A 12,242-nucleotide genomic window follows, 5' to 3' on the forward strand; every position below is an offset into this window, starting at 1 on the left:
GAAAAAAAAAAAACAGTGTAAAAAAATAAATAATATAAATGAATACATTTAAAAAAATTAAAGTGCCCCCGTCCCAGTGCGCAAACGCAAATACGTGCGTCGGTCCTGAATGCAAACAAACCACAATCGTCCCACACATGTGAGGTATCATCGCGTACATTAGATCATGGGCAGTAATTCCTCTGTACATCTAAAGTGGTAACCTGTAAAGGCTTTTAAAGTGTCGTCTACATAGTAAAATTTACGTTGTTTGTCGCCGTTGTGCAGGCGTGCACAATATAAAAGCGTGACATGTTTGGTATAGATTTACTCAGCGTGACATCATCTTTTATATTTTACAAAAAAAAATTGGGTTATGTATTGTGTATTTTGCATTCAAATTTTAAAAAGTGTATTTTTAGAAACTGTATCCCAAAAACTGCGTTTGAAAAACCACTGCCCAAATATTGTGTGACATAAAAAATTGCAAAACCCACCATTTTATTCCCTAGGGTCTATGTTAAAAAAAAAAAAAAAGTATAAATTTGGGGGTTAGAAGTAATTTTCTAGCAAAAAATATGGATTTAAACTTGGTCTTCAAGTGGTTAAAACGTGACTGATGCAGCAACAGTAGTGTAATTAAAAAGTCCATCTTGTAATCCTACAATGTTTTAATTCAAACAGTAACGTTAAAAAGTAGAAGTGGAAAGTAAATGGATGCTGGCGAAACATGTTTTTTTTAGCTAGCTGTACAGCCCTACAGCTCTAGTACAATTCTAAATGAACATACTGCACAAGGTATAGGCATGAAGCATTAAGGAATAAAATATGAAGGCAGTCACTAACAGGTCAAAAGTATGCAGTGCAATGTAGAGGCAAGTAATTGCTTCATAAGTGCCAATATAGAAACTGGCTACAGTTTAGCTCATAAATATCTACAGAAGGTGCAAACAGTTTTGCCAGTAGAACAGTGACACAGGATCTAAGTGAATGGAGCTTAGGCAGCTGTCGGGCTTCTAGCCTTTTGCCCTTTGTTAAGTCACAAAGTAATCACACCCTATGAGTATGTTATGTTTTTGTAATCTTTACTGTAATGCATTAGGGTGAAACTTAATCTTACACCAACTTTGCTAAACCAATTTTGTGAGATGTCAAAAATGTCTGTGTGGTCATAGTTAAATTAACGGCAGTTTTCCTAAAAGCTGCAGAATGACCAATTAAAGGCTTCAGAAAACAGAGCACAAAATAGAAAGCAGGAAAACAGAGACTTGAGTCAGTCATTGATAAGCCCTGGAAGATTTTGGGAAGAAGGAATAAACAAAGAAATATGCGAGTTAACACACCTCACAACCCTCCTAACACTGAACTTGGCCAGAACAAATAGTAAAGGATAAGTTCACTTTTAGGAGCATATTACATTTTAACCCATCTTATGGTGTAACATGCCCCTATTTACCCACCTTTCCATCACCAGAGTGCCTCTCCCTGTGACAGCAGGCGGGGGTCCTCTCCCCACACTCGTTGTAAAATCTTGAAAATGTCGGAGCCGCAGTATTCATTCACAGCAGTCTGTGAATGAATAATTTACCTTTTCCGTCAAAAGATTACCTTACTCATAGCTGGTTACCAGCTATGAGTAAGTCCTTTTTTTTGACAGAAACGCGTTAGTGTTGGTTACTCTGTGGAACATTTTACTCCTTGGAATTAATAAAGAAGAAGCTGTTATACTCATCCTTGTTGCCGATGTATTGTGATTTGGATGTCTATACACAAGCAGATAGAGACTGCTGGTCTGGCACCGTGAAGTTTAAGCCTTAGCCTGAGAAATATTTATCTTGTTGCCATTAATCCACCTTTGAACAAGTCCCGCCTGCCACTGCGGCAGACGGACTTGCAGCTTCAATGGACTGTTTGCGTGCACATGAGCACATTCATGGTCCATTCACACTGCTTATAGCTCTGAAACTGAAGGCCCATACAGAGGTATGAACAACAGAGCTGTGAGCAGTGTGTGCAGGGCCTGACATTGCATTCACAATCCACTGATGGCTCCTGTGAAAAAACATATTAAATGCACATTTTTTCCAGAAACAATATGTGTTTATTATTTTGTTGTTCACAAGGGTAAACCTAGCCTTTAACCACTTAAGGACTGAGCCTCTTTCTGAGATTTGTTGTTTACAAGTTAAAAACTGTTTGTTCGTTTTTTTTAGCTAGAAAATTACTTAGAACCCCCAAACATTATACATTTTTTCTCTAACACCCTAGAGAATAAAATGGCGGTCGTTGCAATACTTTCTGTCACACCATATTTGCGCAACGGTCTTACAAGCGCATTTTTTGGAAAAAATACACTTTTTTGAATTAAAAAATAAGACAACAGCAACTTTTTTATATTGTGAAAGATAATGTTACGCCGAGTAAATTGATATCCAACATGTCACGCTTCAAAATTGCGCCCGCTCGCCGAATGGCGACAAACTTTTACCCTTAAAAATCTCCATAGGTGAAGTTTAAAAAATTCTACAGGTTGTACGTTTTGAGTTACAGAGGAGTTCTAGGGCTAGAATGATTGCTCTCGTTCTACCGATCGCGGCGATACCTTACGTGTGGTTTGAACACCGTTTTCATATGCGGGTGCTACTCACGTATGCGTTCGCTTCTGCACGCGAGTTCGGCAGGACAGGGCGCGTTTAAATTTTTTATTTTTTAATTATTTATCTTACCTTTTATTTTTACACTGTTCTTTAAAAAAAAAAAAGTGTCACTTTTATTCCTATTACAAGGAATGTAAACATCCCTTGTAATAGAAAAAAAGCATGACAGGACCTCTTAAATATGAGATCTGGGGTCATAAAGACCTCAGATCTCATATTTACACTAAAATGTAATAAAACAAACAAAAAAAAAGTGTCATTTAAAAAAAAAAAAAAAAAAATGGCCCTTTAAGAGCTATGGGCGGAAGTAACGTCTTGACATTGCTTCCACCCTGCAATGGTATGGAGACGGGTGGGGGCCGTCTTCCCCTCACTTGTCTCCATATCCAGGAGGGACAAGCATTTGATTGCCTCTGCCACTGCCGACGGCTCTGGCAAGCGGCGGAGGGCACCGGAGCGCAGCGGGAGGGGGGGGGCCCTTTCCCACCACCAATAAAAGTGATTTTGCTGTGAATCCGCTGTAGAGACCACTATTATCGGAAACCGGACTGCCCGCCAAAGAAGAGGATACCAGGGTTATGGCAGCTAGCTGCTGCCATAACAAAGATATTCCTTTTCAAATTTAGGATGTATATCGGCGTGAAGTGGTTAATCAAACTGGACAGCTATATCAGTATGTCCTAAAATTAACTTTAACTTTTATAGACAGGTAATAGTTACAAACAAGCATTGCACTGTATGAAGAAAGCCTCAGATGTGCTTTATGTCGTTTTAAACCTTGAAACTACAGCTTAAATGGCAATCAGACCTCTTGCAGAGCTGATCCTTCCCCTTTAAAAATTAGGGAAGCAGGTACGTTGGTTGTGTTCAGATAGCCCATATAAATTTAGGAACAATTGAAGTGTTCAAGAGTCATATATACAGTACAAACAGATAACACCCTCAGTCAATTGTTACATCAAAATCATTGGTTCTTAACCTGGGGGTTGGGACCCCCTCGGGGGTCAAATGATGATTTGCCAGGGGTCACTGAATCCTGAGCTGTTCCTGAAGCCCACGCTGCTCTCCCAGCCTTTTCACGGCCGTCCAGCTGGGCTGTTTCTGGAGCCTGCGGCCACCCACTCAGCCTCTTCACAACCACCCATTCAGTTCACAGCATGGCTGGGGGGCAGAGACTAGAGGTCAACTGACTTGTGAGGAATGTAAAGTGGGAGGGGCTGGAGGAGACCCTATCTCCTGATTTTGGCATAGGTGTCACTGTTACAAGACACCAAAAAGTCAGAGACACAGTGAAGCTGGAGACACAGTGAGTAGCACTACCTGTGATTATAGTTGCCATTAAAAGTCCCCACAACAGTTCTCAGATCAGCAGATGACCTTGATCAAGAGTGCCTAAGTTGGTTGATCAGAACTCCCCCCACTGCCACTGATCCCACCCCCCACCAGCACTGTCACCCATCCCATTCCCCCCACCCCCCACCAAGTAGTAAGAGAAGGAATAAAAATAGAGAATACATGGAAGAGAGAATAAAAGAGGGGGAGGAACAAAGAAAAAGGGAGAGAAAGAATAAGAGAAAGAACAAGAAAGACAGCTAGATAGAGAGATGGGGAAAAAAACAAGAAATTAGGATAGAGAGAGATAAAAGGATAACAAAGAGAAAGAGTGGTACATCCTAAAATGTACCATAAGGGGTTTTAATACTGTACGAGTGGAAGGGACTCAAAGAGCGCTAAATGTCCGTGGGTTAGGGGCACAAATTACTTGTCTTGCCTTGGGTGCTGACAACCCACGCTACAAAAATAATTCTACTGTTAGGGGTCCATGGAACTTGGGAAATTTTATTAAGGGGTCACGGCACTAGAAAGGTTGAGAACCACTGATCTAAATGAATATCTTGCACCACTGAAACTTGGGTGCGGCCCACATATCAGTTGCTTGGTGGCAGACGAGGTCTAAATCATCTGTCTACAGATAATTTGCATAGGGAACCATAGCTTTTCTGCCTAATTTATCCATACTGCTATACCTCATAATCATAGTATTTTCTTCAAGCCAACATAGTTAAACATTAAAAAAAAAAAATAAGATTAACAAAAGGGGCAGTTTGGAAAAATGGGAGCGCAAAGCAAAAGGGAATATGTAACAGAATTCCACCAGCAGCATAAGGTCAGAATGTCTGCATTGGCATTTCCTCTGTTTTACCATTGCGCAGTCCAAATAACAATGAGGCCTACCATTCATATTTGGTTATTCTTCTCAGGATAAAATGCATTTGGTATTCCTGTGTGTACATCTGCTCCAGGCCTAGGCATTTTTCAGGATGAGCACCTAGCAATTACTCTGTTTAATGTCTTAATCCAGACAAGATAATTGATTGATCAAAGAAGCACTAACTATTATAGGTGACAGCTCATAAGAAGACAATTTCATGACAAAAGCAGGCAAAGGTGTGATGAGTGACTCCTTGTTGCTGTCTTTATTTGTGAGGGTTGAGCTAATCTGAAGCCTCTGCTATGACAGCACACCACTGACAATATATATATAGTACTGTATCTACATCATCAGAATGATCTTCAATTTTACAAAATGTATTTTATGTTTAACTTTTATTTTTTATTTTCTTCTGTCACTGTTAGACTGTAAATTCTGCAGGTAGCAATACATGAAAAGGTGTAAATAAAACAAATAACCTGTAGATGGAAAACTGGTTACTTGTGGATTGTAGAAGAACGTGCATTTAAATGAACTACCAAGGCTGTCAGGAGGTGCACACACAAACCAGCCACCATCAAGACCCAGGATTGGACAGTACCATCCTATCTACAAATATTTGGCTCAACTAAGCATCTATGGTCATTCAATAGAGATGGAAGAGGAGGGGAGGACAGCATTGCTACTGTGTCTCATCAAATAGAGGAACAAATAACATGTGGAATATGTTTTCTAGACCATAGTCAGACAGCAGTCATTCGACATGAGATTGATAACCAAAACTGAAAATGACCTCATCTCACCTGTCAGTGTCTGGGTATTGTGGCAAATGAAGAAGTATAAACTAATGCTGAACTGTGGTTGCTGCTTGAGGCTCCAACAGGTTCTATTTTGGTAAAACGCTGGGAGTGCAGGTGGAGACGGAGAGAAAAGTCCTTAGCCACACATCACTACAAAAACCTGTGTGTGAAAAGTGAAAATGGCCTCAACCTGGGCTCCAACCAGGCCACACCTCCAATGTGTTTCGCCCTGCCCATGGGGCTCAATTATGGGGATCATGATTAGGTTTTTGTAGTGATATGAGACTAAGGACTTTTCTCTTTAAAATGAAGAAGTGTAAATATGATTCACGAATATTGCACACTGTGGGGAAGATTTACCAAAATTGGGGAACACAGAATCTGGCGCAGCTGTGCATAGTAACCATAGAAAATCTCCCGCAATGTTGCACCTTTTTTTCTATATTCTGTAAAAATCATTCATACTACAGAGATACGGGCCAAACATGCAGGTTCTGTGTGAAAATAGGTAGAAGGCCAGGCATTTTTCAAGGACTTTTTTCCTAACAGAAAAAAGCTGTAACTATTTTTATACAAGTAAATAAGGTGTTAATGCCGTGTGCAGCTCAAGCCAATGTTCAGTGTTTTTAAGTGGCAGCATATTATTGTTCTCCTCTTCCAACCTCCAGAGGTCTAGTGGCATTCGTGCTTCCCATGGCCTGAGCTGTTTTGCCAGCAAAAGGGTCTTTTTTGCCAGCAAAAAGGATCTACACAATAATCTTTAGATAATCTTTAATTTATCTTAATTATATATTGTAAAGGTGAGCATACAGTAATAGCTCAAGCTGGACCTGGATCCCAGGCTTTAGTTGCCTCGCCAAAAACCTCTTGACCTTGTAGGATAAACATCTATGTCACTTTTCATCTCTTATTGCATACATACAGAAATTAAAGTAGACGTCTTTTGTTTACCTTGTATAGAAGGTTGTAAACATTTAACAAGCTATTTCCCATTAATTATCTTTCTCTCTCTGTCTAACTTCATACCTGGTGATCCTGCAACTAACAGAAGCAACTTTCTGCCTATGGGTAGCAATGCTATAGGATAACTATAAAAATGAATCTATATAAATGTCACACAACACCTTGGGATGCATGTGAGAACACTATATAGTGGCACAGGCTCTTCCTCCAGTAGCTCAGCATTGTCACCATGGAGGAAGAGGCTGGCCATTTCCATACTCAGCAGTGGCCTACTCTCTACTAAATATCAGTGTTTGCAGGAGAGGATGGTGTGTGTAGGAGATAATGGAAACAGATCTGCGTTTCCTCACACTCAGCTATGAGCAAAGATGGATACAGACACAGTGATGCCATGACCATTTGTAAACCCTGTGTTAAGGGCTTGTGTTAATAGGTTTTTATTCATGTCAAACGGGTTTGGAATTCACATATATGCGTGTAACTGTATTTGAATGAAGTATCTCATACTATTATTAAACAAACTCAAATCCCTTACACACAGGCCCTTTATATGTATTTTAGGGACAGTATCTAAAGAAATAGTTGCTAATATGGAAGGTGCTGCCCCTGTTCTACATACACACACATCTATGTACAGTGGCTTTGATGGTGCTTTAAGAGCAACGTTATAGCAAGAATTGCTACTTCCTGACACTTTCCAATACCTCAGAGCCAAAGTTGAACCATCATACCATTAGCTCTTGGTCCTAGCAAAGGGTCTAGATATAATATATGTTTGCATTCCAATAGCTTACACTTACAGATTATGGCAATAACATTTTAGACAAGAGTTTCTTGTTATTCTAGATCTAGAGATCCTTGAATAATTGGTGGGACCAATGAAAGTATCTTATTATTAGAAAACAGGTCAAGTTTTATCAGGATAGCAGAACATTTGTTGATGGAATCGTTGTCATGGTGCTGAAGCAGTGTAAATATTAGAATGCAGTGTATTTTTATTCATAATACAGGATATTCCATCTAAATCAAATTGGATCGTCTATTTGTAAAGCAATGCAGACATTTATACAGCCCCGTTGTAAAGATCCAGTTTTATGCAATAATGGTGACCCAGGGCAAATGTCCTTTTGTCTTGTTATTAAAACTGCTATTCTAGTAAATACAAAGGCAGTGATTTAAAACACATTTTGAATCAAAGGAGAATTGAAACAAGAGAGGAATACAAGACCACCTTTAAAACCTCTGTGCCCATAGTGTGAAGCTGCAATAGAAGCTGCGAGTGTAATTTAAAAAAATGAACAAATGGAGCTTTAACTTGTATTTCTGTGGCTTTAGCGTGCTCTTTGAAATGGAAAATTCAAGCTAATTGGAATGGGGTTGTGGTTTTAATCACACATTATTTACATTCTCCTAGCAGCTTTTAACCTTCCTTATACCAGTCTGCTAACGCATGTTTGGCACAGTGGTGGCAAAGCCATAACAAAGACTTTCATTAATGCCAGCACAGAAATAGAGCAGCAGCGGAATTCTTTTTTTGATGTACGCATTCCCTACTCCTTACTAATACCCTCAGCATCTCACTTCAAATAAACTCTGGGGTTTCACTATTAGTGTTAGGACGGACTAACTGCTCCAAATTCTTACCTAGTGGGGAACTCTGAGCAAGCGATCTGTGTGATGGCTTTAAAAAGATTTAACGCTCTAAATGTACACAGCAGCCTTTTAAAGTCATTGCAGTGCAATAATCCAGGCCACATGAATCTGACATTCTGGAAGTGGTTCAAAATATTTTCTGCTTTATGACTCCTCTAATATCCTTTAAATCGTTATCAGTTTAAGTAAAGCCAAAATGTTTAGTGTTAATTTAGAGGTGGCTTAAAGGTAATGTGATTTCCCTTGCCATCCTATAAGTTGCTGTGAGTTTCAAGATCTGCTTTTTAACCCTTTCACTGCCAAGTCCGTATGCCGTAGGGACCTACAGAAGTGCCCGCAGGTGGCCAAGTCAGTACGGCGTACAGACCTCCTTTCTCCCTCTCCTATAAGCTTATGGTTACTTCAATGACCATAAGCTTTTATCAGAATTGTTCAGCAGACTCTGCTGGACAATTCTATAACTCTGATCAGCAGATTACAACCCACTGATCAGAGTTATTAACCCCTAATATGACCACCCCCCCACCCATGCCACCGCTTCCCTGTCCCCTGCCTCTCCACCACCACCGCACTCTTCCATCTAAAACTGCCCCCCTACTCTTCTCTCCTATCCCCTTCACCCCCCTTCTTCACCCCCAGCACTAATTACCTCCCCTCCACCCGATCCGACCCCCCTTGCGAACCCGCTTCCCACAGCTACCATCATTAGCCGGCATTCCTAGTCTTCCACTCCCGCCGGCTTCAGGTGCTGCATGGGGCTTGAGGGGATCCAGATGTGTCCCTCCTGTCAGTCAGATCAACCCCCCAACTGCCCCCGCACCCCCGATCCATGGCCGCTCCGAGTGGCATCTCTCCTTCCCCTCCTGCAGCTTCTCCCTGCACTGATCTCCGGGATCTGTCAGGCTGGGGGGGAGGGGGGAGCGGTGTGGGTTGGGGCGAAGTTGGGGCTTGGGGGGGCTTAGTAAACATGTGTTTACTAAGCTCCCCCTGTAGAAATGAGGGTGCATGCAGCGATCACTACAGATCGCTGCTATATGCCCACTGACAGCTGATATATTGTAACCGCGAGTGTTACAATGTATCAGACTGAGGAAAGGCACTATCTTCAGTCCTTTTCTCTGTCTCAAAAAAAGAGATATGGGGGTCTGTTTAGACCTCTGATATCTCACCAAAGACCCCCCCCCCCCAAAAAAAAAAAACTGTGAAATATGACTGTAAAAAAAAAAAAAAATAGAAGAAAAACAAACACAAACCCAATCTGTCCTGACTGGCCAGAAGGAGAAGCCGGAAGACAATACCGAATATAAATTCGCTATTGTCACAAGTGGGTGGGTTCGGGGTACAATGCTCTGCACCCCGAGACCAACCTTTTTCAAGCCTCAGGCTCTAATAATGTTGCTTGAAGAAAAAAAAACTCATACAAATGTATGAGTCTGGCGCACTGCAGGGGGACAGCTCTCCAGCGATTCTAATGGACTGGCCGCTTCTGGTAAGACCCCTTTCACATGGAGCGGACTCTATCAAGCAGATCCACCTGCTCAGCGAGGGGTTCTGTCTGCTGATCCTCGCTGAGCAGGTGGATGACAGGTCCATGTCCGCTCTGCTGATGCAGAGACAGACACAGCTCGCTATTCTCTATGGGACGGTCGAATGGAAATAGACTGCCTGTCCATTTCCATCAAATGCCACCTGATCCGATCTGCTAGATGGATGGGGAATGGAATCACCATCTGTCTGTTTTTAGTGGACTGAATCGAATGCAGGCGGGTGTAAACGGACACATGTCCATTTACATCGGACCACCCATTGTTCTCTATGGAGACACTGATTGGGCCCACCTGAACAACGGACAGGCAGACTCGATCGGAGTGCTTGTGTGAAAGGGGCCTAAGGCCTTGTTCACACAGCGCATACACAGCATACCTTTACAGGGATGCACAGGTGTTCAGGCAGGAAGTCCCACTCATTTGGGATGTAGCAACTGCACGAACAGATCCGTTGCTCCCAATTTTACATCTATGTAGGTCCGCATGCATGTCATGAGCTCACACTGCCTGCGTTCGGGGTCATGTACCAACACTCACACAGATGCATCCCAATTGCCATAAACTGGACTGCCTGTACAGGGATGCATGGAACACCTGTGCATCCCTGTGCGGGTAAACATGACCCCCCATGGGCATACACTTTAGTATGCCACATGTGAACGATGCTTTAGTACTAATTTAGCAGGAATTTTGTAAGTTACATTGTGTTTATGTGCAACATTAATGATTTTAGTGTATTTTTAGTGAAAATAGCGATATGATGATACATTTGCGCATATTGTGGGGCCCAAAAAATCAGTAACACTTTCTTTTATTCTACAGGTCATGTGCTTTTAAAAAATGTCTAGTTTGAGGGGTCTTTTCAAATTGTGAAAGCTGTAAGTGAAAAATTAAAACCTCCAGATTTTTGGGTACGTTCGATTTTCACCATTTTGCAAAAATGCGCAATTTAAAATTTACAAATATTTGTTATTTATTAACTCCATACAGTTTAAGCTTTTACATTCAGTAGGGATTTAGCAGGAATTTTATAAAATTGGCTGTGTTTTTATCTGTTAATAATGGTTTTAGTGTATTTTTTGCTTATATATTGGTTTAAAAAAAATTTGCGCAAATACTGCAGGGTCTAAAAAATCAGTAGCACCTTCGTTTTATTCTAGAGGTCATATGCTTTCACAAAATATATGGTTTTGGGGGTCTTTCACAAGTTTTGAAAGCTGTAAGGGAAAAATTAAAACCTTCAGATTTTTAGAGAAATTTGGATATTTACACTTTTGCGTCTGTTCAATTCTCACCATTTCACAAAAAAAGCGCAATTTAAAAGTTACAAATATTTGTTATTAACTCAATATAGGTTAAGCTTTTATATTTAGTAGGAATTTTGTAAAATTTGCTGTGTTTTTATTTGCTAATAATGGTTTTAGTGTATTTTTTGCAAATATATAGGTTTGATAAACATTTGCGCAAATACAGCGGGGTCTACAAAATCAGTAGCACCTTCTTTTTATTCTATTGATCATGGGCTTACAGAAAATATATTGTTTGAGTGGTCTTTCACTAATTCTGAAAGCTATAAGTAAAAAATAAAAAAGCAAAGGAAAAATTGCAAAAATGGCCTGGCCACCTGAGTGTACAAAATGGAGCACAGGGCTTGGCAGCGAAGGGGTTAATTTACAGTAGAAAGATAACATCTGAAATCAAAGAATATCAATGCATGTTATATACCCATCACCTGATAACCAAAACTTCAAAAACTGGACTGGGTAAAGGTTACCAGAGATGGTTACAAAAAGAAAAAGCAATACAGATGTGAATGCAATACAATTAGAAAAGCCTCTTTAGTGGGAGTAGCTAAGACAATAAGAGGAAACCTCTCTTTTAACAATAGAATACAAATGATATGGCAATTTGTGCTAGAGTCACTTTTATATCATAATGTAATAATAAAATAACTGTGGTACTGGCAGATCTACCAGCTCTCAGCAGCATTCAGGCATCTATGAGTTCAGAGGTCTGACACCATGCAGCTTCACTGATAGGCTGCATTCTCTTACTAACAAGCAAATCAAACCTTAAGTTCAACCCCAGCCTAACACAAGAAAAAAACCTTTGAAAGCTGCAAAGAATGATTTCCATAAACACTTTTTTTCCTGGAACAGGGTAAGTGGAGTGTAAATGCAGTAATGTGGAAGCTTAGAGGTCTATAACAATGGCTGACACCTATGGTCACAATAGCTAATGGACCTATAAATACCCAATGTTCTGATTTTTGTGGCTCTGACACTGAATTCCTATAGACGGCAAGAGGGCAGATGCAGTACGCAGGAGATCTTTGTAGTCAACACAGGCCATGCCTGGATATTCTTTCAACATTATCTGTAATTTACATTGCATTGCATTTGTCCATCTGGCAAGTACAGGTGACTCTCAC

At 40.6% G+C, this 12,242-nt stretch overlaps 1 protein-coding gene across 1 annotated transcript in view; it reads right to left on the bottom strand.

Moving 5' to 3' along the window:
- Positions 1-12,242, bottom strand: part of TBCK (TBC1 domain containing kinase) — a 458,935-nt gene that overhangs the window by 8,602 nt on the left and 438,091 nt on the right. The window lies entirely within an intron of this gene.

Source organism: Aquarana catesbeiana, linkage group LG01, assembly GCF_042186555.1.
Source record: "Aquarana catesbeiana isolate 2022-GZ linkage group LG01, ASM4218655v1, whole genome shotgun sequence".
Classification (NCBI taxonomy): domain Eukaryota; kingdom Metazoa; phylum Chordata; class Amphibia; order Anura; family Ranidae; genus Aquarana; species Aquarana catesbeiana.